General features: G+C 43.5%; 1 pseudogene; it reads left to right on the forward strand.

The window, feature by feature from the left end:
- The first annotated feature begins 5,814 nt into the window (after positions 1-5,814).
- Positions 5,815-6,139, forward strand: LOC102831041 (annotated as a pseudogene).
- The last annotated feature ends 1,612 nt before the right edge of the window (positions 6,140-7,751 follow it).

The following is a 7,751-nucleotide window of genomic DNA, read 5'->3' on the forward strand; positions in this document are numbered from 1 at the left end:
GATCCAATCAAAGCTTTATTAGCAGAGAGCCAGCAGTCTGGAGGACAGAGAGAATAGTCTCTCAAGACTGTCCTGTCCATTCTGAAGAACGGGTACATTATATAGGGTGAGTTACAATTGGATGTATACTTAATCTATTTTAACATCAAGATAGCATCTTTGGGGGCAGGGGGAGGAACAATCAGGCAATGTTCTTCTCAAACACTCCATCTTTCAGGGAAAAAGGAACAATTGGGCACTGTTCTTCACAAACATTCTACCTTTAGGGTTTCTGCTTAATTCCTGAGATAACTGTCTGGGTGGGTTTAAGCCTGTCCTGTTCTCCTTGTTCTGTCCTCCTTCTAGGACCACAAGGGTTAGGTTGTGGACCGGTTTGAAGATGGGAGGGAAACCAGAGGATTGGTTCCACTCGGTAACCTGATTAACATTCTAGTGTGACTCTTGGGTGGAGAAGATTGGTCCCACTCAGTAACCTGATTAACATTTTAGCTTGTCTCCTGGATGGAGAGAGCAGTGAATGTTTTTACCTCTTCCTGTTCAGCTGTAATCTTTATTCCTTCACCGAACCTTTATCTTTACTCCTTAACAATTCCTTTCAAAATTGATCCAAACACAGGCACAGAGGTTGTTGTTGGTGTTGTTAAGTGTCGTCGAGTTGGTTCCTACACATAGTGACCCTGCACAGGGTTTCCAAGGCTGCAAATCTTTATGGGAGCAGAAAGCCTCATCTTTCTCCTCTGGAGAGGCTGGTAGTTTTGAACTTCTGACCTTAAGGTTCACAGCCCAATTCGTAACCACTACGCTACCAGAGCTCCTATAAGATATCACAGAATGGAGAAACTTGGCTAAAAGGACCATAATAAATAATCAGCTGCTCTGCAGTGGTACAAATGGTTAAGTACTTGAATACTAAGCAGAAGGTTGGATGCTTAAATCTGCCCAGATGTGCCTCAGAAGAAAGACCTGGAGATCTACTTCTGAAAAGTCAGCTTGCAATTCCAGTTTGAGATTCAGTTATGATTGTTCACTGATTGCTTTCTAGAGATGACAACAACAGCTTTCACTCTGCCAACACTGTGTGAAGGTTCCACGTGTCTGGATTGGTCTCAGCTGAATGTATCGCTCATGGAATGTTTGATGCCTGTAGGTAGACGTCCCTGGTTCTTAGCATTCGTGGCACCTGGAAGTTTGTGCTGTACAGATAGACAGGCCATCCCTGACAGCCATTCATATGTGTCAGTCATACAGTACACAGTAGAATGATCTGGAATAAGGTAGTAAATTGTGCAACAAGGGTTTTATAAGAGTTGCTTCTACTGCCCGGGAAAATGGGGACAATAGAAATACCCCTGAGGAAGTTTCCCTGAACACTTTGATTAATCCTCCCCCATTCCCAGGCTCCTTTCTTCCTTGCAGTACCCCTGAAAGATGCTATCATTGTCTCTGTCTTTGTATTGTTGTTATTAATTGCATTTGAGTCAGTTCTGACCCATAGTGACCTTGTATAGGGTTTCCAAGGAGTGGCTGTGGGCTTGAACCGCTGACCTTACAGTTCAAACCGATTTTGCAGTGCCGCACGTTAAGCCACAGCACCACGCCAGGACTCCTGTCTGTCTTACAGGTGAGTAAATTGAGACTTGGAGACATTGTGTGTCCCTCTCAAGGTCTCAGCCAATCAGATGTAGAATCTTTGGCTTCCAAGCAGTGGCGGGTTTTAGAGCTCTGGGGTATGCCCTTAAGGAGCTGCACCCTAGTGTTGTAAACACAGAAGGCTGTGCCATTGGGATGTGTGCTTGTTTACTGCTGTCAAATCAGTTCGGAGTCATAGGGACCCTGTATAGGGTTTCCTCATCTTTTTCCTGCAAAGTTGCTGGTGGTCTTGAACACCAACCTTGTGGTTCATTGTCCAGTCCTGTCGTCAGAAGTACTCTCTGCCAATGCTCTCTCTGTGCCTCCATGGGGCAGCACAGCTCCTTCTCTGAGGGGAGGGAGAAAGGAAGGTCAGCACCTTGCATCCTTCTCCACAAAGATCTCATTGTAAGGCCCTGGCTCTTTCATCCAGGGTTGCTTAACCTCTGCAAAGTAAATAGCAGGGCTCCAGGAAATGTTTGAATCTCAACACACAAGACTTCCTCACATGGGTGTAATCATCCACAGTTCCTGTAGGAACTCCCAGGGGCCTGCTGGTCTACCTCTGTTGACCCATCCCAACTTCCAGGGGCCTGCTGGTCTACCTCCCAGGGGCCTGCTGGTCTACCTCTGTTGACCCATCCCAACTTCTCTACACCTTGAGAATTCAGGGGCTGGGCTTAGACTCCCCGCTTTTATTAACCAAGCAAGTGTAGGCTCGAGGAAGCAGAGAAAGTAGCTCAAAGCCACCCAGCTCAAGTGCCAGGGCAGAGATTCAAAGGTAGCCTTCTGCTGCCTCTGCCTACAATTCACCTGGAAAACTTCACTGAGCAGAGGGGTAGAAGCGGAAGTAGCAAAGCACATGTCAACCTTTGGGCTCACAGTTGAGTGCTTTAACCACTGCGCACCACGTGTGGGTGAATTAGAACCCCCAATCTTTTGGTTAAACTGTTAACTATTTACAGTAGTCAGAGACATTATTCTTCAAGAAAAGACCAGTGAAGGAAGGAACTATAAGAAGAGAGGTAGTGAGGCAGGGGGTGGGGAAGGAATAGAAGGAGAGAGGGAAGGAGGGAGGAAGAGGAGGAGAGAGGGAGGGATAAGAAACAGAGGGAGGAAGAAAAACACCCTTCCCCTAAGACTGTCTCTTCCTCAGGGGGTGCTGGGGTGTGAACACAGGCCTCACCTCACGTGAGGGGTCAGGTAAGGCTTCAGAAGGAGGTCATCTTAGCTGAAGCTCCTACCTTGAGCAAGAGTATGAGGAGGGAAGTCATTCTTGCAGCTGGAGTCACTGAACAGCCATAAACAAAGCAACAGCCTCCCACACACTATTCAATTGAGGTGAAATTTTCATACAAAAACCTAACCCGATTCAAAGTGAACAATTCAGTGGCATTTAGTCCATTTACAATGCTGTGCAACCGAGAGTCTAGGTCCACAAGATTACCATTCCCCCCACTGCAAAAAACAAAACAAAACAAAAAACCATTCCCCTCAAATGACTCCTTTGCTTCCCCTCCCATCAACCCCTGGCAACCACACATCTGCTTCCTGTCTCTATGGGTTTATCGATTCTGACTGTTTCCTATAAATGGAGTGATATAAAGCCCTTTTCTTTTTACCAACATGTCAAAGATCAGGTTGAGAAAGCCTAAATTGTAGCTTTCATTTTTGATAGATTTAAATCTTCTTTGCAATTTTTTTTCCCATGACAATGAAAATTATGTATTTCATGGTAGAAAACTGGAAATTGAGAAAAATCCACAGAAGATCTTAATAGCTGCTTCTAGTCCCATCATTCAGAATAACAATATGAATAGAGTCTTCCATATGTATATTTGGAAACCCTATGAAGACTTGCTATGAGTTGGCACCAAATAGACAGCACTTAGCAACAAGAACAGCAAATATGTGGCACTGTAGGATCAGAACTGGATTGTGAACCACAAGATCAGCAGTTTCAACCCACCAGCTGCTCCTTATAACCCTATACAGGGTCATTATGAGTTGAAAGCAATTCAATGGCACTTAACGGCAACAACATATGCTTATACGTATAGAGGTTGTTTGTATGGCTGTGCATCTTGGGTTAGTTTTTTACCCTCTCTGTGTCTTATTTCTTCACCTACAAAACAAAACCCAAATCCATTGCCACAGAATCAATTCAGACTCACAGCAGCCCTACAGGATACAGCACAACTGCCCTCACATGGTTTCCAAGGCTACTCATCTTTACGGAAGCTGACTGTCAAATCTTTCTCCAGAAGAGTAGGTTGTTGTTGTTGTTAGATACCAACGAGTCGGTACCGACTCATAGTGACTGTATGCACAGCAAAGTAGGCAGTAGGATTGAAATGCACACCTTTTAGTTAGCAGCCAAATACTTAACTACAGGGCTCCTACTTGTCAGTTTGTCTTACTGTGGGGGTTTGTGTGTCGCTGTGATTCTGGAAGCTATGCCAGGGATATTTCCAACACCAGCAGGGTCATCCACCAAAACAGGTTTCAGCAGAGCTTACAGAAGAAGGCAGACTAGGAAAAAGAAGAGAGGGACTACCTCCGAATATTGAGTCACTGAAAACCTTAAGAATTGCAGGGGAACACTGCCAGCGCCAAAGTATTGAATTCTGAAACATGATGAAGAGCACCAGAGTATTGTCAGATGGCCGGAGATGAGCCCTCAGCATGTAAGGCATTCAGATTACAACTATAGAAGAGCTGCCACCTCAAAGAGTTGACCGTGATGACGTAAATGGAGTAAAGACTTTGGGACCTTCATTTGCTGATGGGGCACAACTCAAAATGAAGAGAAACAGCTGTAAACATCCATTAATAATTGGAGTATGGAATGTACAAAGTATATATCTAAGAAAATTGGAAACTTTCAAAAATGAAATGGAATGTAATAACATCTATACCCTAGCCGTTAGTGAGCTGAAATGGACTGGTACTGACCATTTTGAATTTGACAATCACATGGTTTACTATGCCGGGTGTGACAAATTGAAGAGCAATGGCGTTACAGTCATCATCAAAAAGAACGTATCAACCAACATCTGTCTTGAAGCACAAGGCTGTCTGTGATAGGATAATATCCATACACCTACAAGGAAAACCAGTAAACACCATTATTATTCAAATTGACACTGACCACTAAAGCCAGTGATGATGAAAATGAATTTTACCAAGTTCTTCAGTCTGAAATTGATCAAACATGCAATCAAGATGTATTGATAATCACTGGCGATTGGAAGTCAAAGGTTGGAAGCAAAGAGGAAGGATAGGTAATTGGAAAATATGGCCTTATTGATAGAAATTATGCTGAATATTGCATGATAGAATTTTGCAAGACCAATGACTTCTTCATTGCAAATACATTTTTTAAACAACATGAAAGATGATTACATACATGGACCTCACCAGATGGAATATACAGACATCAAATTGACTACATCTGTGGAAAGAGACAGCCGAAAATCTTCCATACCCATCAGCCAAAACAAGACCAGGAGCAGACTGTGAAACAGACTACCAATTGCTCATATGCAAGTTCAGGTTGGAGATGAAGAAAATTTAAACAAGTCCCCAAGAGCAAAAATATATCCTACCTGAATTTAGACACTAAAGACTGAAGACCAGAAGAGTTGTGGGATGACATCAAGAACATCATTCAGGAAGAAAGCAAAAGGTCATTAAGAAGACAAGAAAGAGGGAAAAGATCAACATGGATGTCAGAAGACACACTGAAACTTGCTCTCCAGCATGGGGATGCTAAAGCAAATGGAAGAACTGAGAAAGCACAAGAACTGCACATAAAATTTCAAAGGGCAGCTCGAGAAGACAAACTCAAATATCATAACAAAATGTGGAAAAACCTGGAGTTACAAAACAAAAAGGGATGAACACACTCAGCATTCCTCAAGCTGAGGGAACTAAAGAAAAACAATACAGCTTCGACTTGAAATATTGAAGGATTCTCTGGGCAAAGTAGAGTCCTGGTGTGGCTCTGCAGCACAATGTATTAGACTGCAAAGTCAGGGAGAAACAGAGAGTAAACTCACTAGCCTATACAGGGTCACTATGAGTCAGAACCGACATGATGGCAATTAACAACAACAACATGGGCAAAATATTGAATGAAAACGATGGAAGGGGGAAAATGGAGTTGGAGTGAGCACTCTGTCCACAGAAATCCCTGAGGCAGCCTCCGAGGAGGAACAGAAGGAAATGGAAGATAGAGTGACCAGTCTAGAGAAAGCCGAAGAAGATCAAGGTATTCTCAGCTGGGACAAAAGCCTGGAGGTTCAGACTGCTTAAGGAAACAATTACAGAAAGGGCAAAAAATATTTTGATTCTGGGGATTACAACATGGCTAAGGCAAAGATAAAGAACAAGCAGCTTCCTACTGCAGGCCCTGGATAAGACAGAGGTCACTGGTAACCACATTCCCACTCCACAGGACCTTCCTCAACGGAAACCATCCCTTGTTGATAGCAAACTGGCTGGCTAATTAAAAGAGCTGAGCTGCATGAAATTTCTAATTCCCGTTGTTTCTTGTTAATATGGTATTTCTCAGCTTTTTATTTCCTTTCAACTCACTAAGTCATTTAAGACTGACAACTTTGTGTGTGTACTGCTATTGTAAGATATAACATAGAATTTTTTATTAATTTAATGTTGTTGTCAGGTGCCATCGAGTCGGAACAAACTCATAGCGACCCCATGCACAGCAGAACGAAATGTCTGATCCTGGGCCAACCTCACTACCGCTGCTATACTTGACGCCATCAGTGATGCCACCTGGCCAATCCATCTCGTTAGTGCACTGATAAAAAGAACATGTTGTTGTTGTTGTTGCTAGGTGTCATTGAGTTGGTACCGACTCATAGCGACCCTGTGCACAACAGAATGAAACAGTACCCGATCCTGGGCCAACCTCAAATTGTTGCCATTCTTGAGTCTATCGATGCTGCCACTTTCAATCCATCTTGCAGGGGGTCTTCCTCTTTTTCTCTGACCCTCCACATTACCAAACATGATATCCTTCTCCAGTGAATGGTCACTCCTGGCAATATATCCAAAGTATGAGAGACGAAGTTTGGATATCCTGGCTTCCAAGAAGTACTCTGGCTGCACTTCTTCCAACACAGATCTATTGGTTCTTTTGGCAGCCCATGGCATTTTCAATATTCTCCTCCAACACCATAACTCAAAAGCATTACTTCTTCTACTATGGTCTTCCTTATTCACTGTCCAGCTTTCGCATCCATATGAGGTTTTTGAAAATACCATGGCTTTGGTCAGGCGCACCTTAGTCCTCAAGCTGACATCTTTGCTATACTATACCTATACGAGGTCACTATAAGTCAGAACTGACTGGACGGCACTTTACAACAACATGTTCTAGGTCCAGTCCCTGGGTGATGCACCCAATTAACACTGTTAGCTGCTAAACAAAAAGTTGTAGGTTGGAGTCCACCCAGAGGCACCTTGGTAAATAAGTCTGGTGATCTAATTCTTAAACATCAGTCACTGTAAGCCTGGTGGAGCACTGGCTTACATCCGGGTTATCATAAATCAGAGTCAACTCAAAGGAAGTATTTTTCTGTGTTTAATGTTCTAGGTCAAGGAGCTCTGGTAGCGTAGTGGTTATGAACCAGGCTGCGAACTTCAAGGTCAACAATTAGAAACTACCAGCTATTCCGTGAGAGAAAGATGAGGCTTTCTGCTCCCATAAAGGTTTACAGCCTTGGAAACCCAGTAAAGGGTCACTATGAGTCGGAACCGTCTCTACGGCACAGAACCACCACCAATGTTCTAGGTCATTATCATGACAAGTAAGCAGTAAATCAACTTATAATACACATTTGATCAACACTGTGGTCACACAAAGGAGTTCTGCTGCCACAAGACCTCTTTAAAGTGTTGAAGGGTAAGCACTGGACTACTAACCACAAGGGTGGCGGTTCAAAGCCACCATGGGAGACAGAGGCTGTCTGCTCGCATAAAGATCTATAGTCTTAGGAACCCTAAAGAGCACTTCTACTCTGACTTGTCAGGTCGCTGTCGTAAACGCAATGACAGTGGCCACAGAAAATAAAGAAGAAGGTTGAAATGGCCTT

This window comes from Chrysochloris asiatica, unplaced genomic scaffold (genome assembly GCF_000296735.1).
Source record: "Chrysochloris asiatica unplaced genomic scaffold, ChrAsi1.0 scaffold00200, whole genome shotgun sequence".
NCBI classification, from domain to species: Eukaryota; Metazoa; Chordata; class Mammalia; order Afrosoricida; family Chrysochloridae; genus Chrysochloris; species Chrysochloris asiatica.